Genomic DNA, 1,558 nt, shown 5'->3' on the forward strand with positions numbered 1-1,558 from the left:
CTTATGTGAGCCACCTTCATCTTTCTAAATCTCTGGACCTTGCCAAGGACCACAGACGCTAGTAGAATCCTGTGTCTTATTTCACAGGAACAGTCGTTATATTGTGTCATTGTCACTCTCACGTATTTAAATTGTGATACTTGTTCTAGTATTGTAACATCTATCTTGATGTTGGATGTTGTAGTGATGTGACTACGTCACAATGTTGATCATACCATGTGACTAGGGCGGCCAGCGTGATTAGCCGGAAGATATGCTAAATAAAGACACACATAAAATGGACACTTGTTGTAGGGCCGTTATTTGGTATGATGTGTCAATTGAATTGGAGTATCAGATGGTTTGTTGCAATCATCAATAAACAATATTAAACTGGCGACGAGGTAAAATACCTGTAGAACCAGGGATCCGTGATTTTACAGACCAAAGTGGTGAGTGAAATCAGTAATTATGGCGTCAAAGTTTGACGTTCCTCCGATCGCGTTTTTCGATCACGGGGCACCGATGGGCTGGGAGCGATTTTTTTCCCGTACGAAACATTTACATGAAACTCCACTCGGGCCGTCTCGGCTGAATCGACCCGAAAATCTCATTGCAGAATTCAGGAGGTCAAAAGGTCATCAACAGATAAACGTCTACAGAACAACTTCTGAGAGAACGTCGCTGTCTAATTTTCAAAAATACATCGATGTTACCATGTTAATACCAATGGGTCGTTTAAAATGACATATAATATTTGATTAAGCTGCACGAGTAATGAAAAGTTTTATTTTAACTTGAGTTACATACTATGACAATTTTAATTTTTTAGTTAGGCCTGGGTTTTGCATAATTCCCTAGGCCTACAAGTAGGCCTACTAAAAACGCTTTCTGGGAAAAGCACAAAGAGTAAGGAAAAGCGCGTTTTTCTTCATCACTGATCAAATGAAACAGAATGACAGTTATTTTCAAATTAAGAGAAGAGCTGAGAATAGGCAGCTCTAAATTACTGGATGTCATAAGACCTGCCAAAATGCCAGAGCACCAAATGAATGTAAAAATGAGCTAGTTATTAATATTAGGCATAGTAATCGGCAGGTTCTTGATTACAAGGCTAGACCAAGTTAATTACATGTAATGCCCAAAAATAATAATAATAATCATTATTATTATTACCTGTACGTTAAGGGGAAATAACACAAAAGATATTCCCCTTGGGCTAGTTATTATAGGCCTAGTAAATAGTATCTGTAGGTTCTTCATTACAAAGTTTAGGCCAAGGATAATTAATGCTGATATTATTATTATTATCATTATTATTATTATTATTATTATTATTATTATTATTTAGCATTTAATAATTACATTGATAGTTTGGACAAGTTCAATAACGCCGGAATGGTATATTATTTATTTAATAATATTTCTCTTATGCGCTCTATTTTTCATTTCATGCTTCAATTTTGTCCCATTTTCCCCCCAAAAACTTCAGTCCATGTCAGTATGTGAAGCCCGACTGTTGTGTCAGCCTGACCCTAGGCCTAGTTTAAGGAGGGGCCTAGGTAAGACCTCAGCCTGT

Source organism: Anneissia japonica, unplaced genomic scaffold, assembly GCF_011630105.1.
Source record: "Anneissia japonica isolate Jap-2015-1 unplaced genomic scaffold, ASM1163010v1 scaffold288241_len153310_cov167, whole genome shotgun sequence".
NCBI lineage: Eukaryota > Metazoa > Echinodermata > Crinoidea > Comatulida > Comatulidae > Anneissia > Anneissia japonica.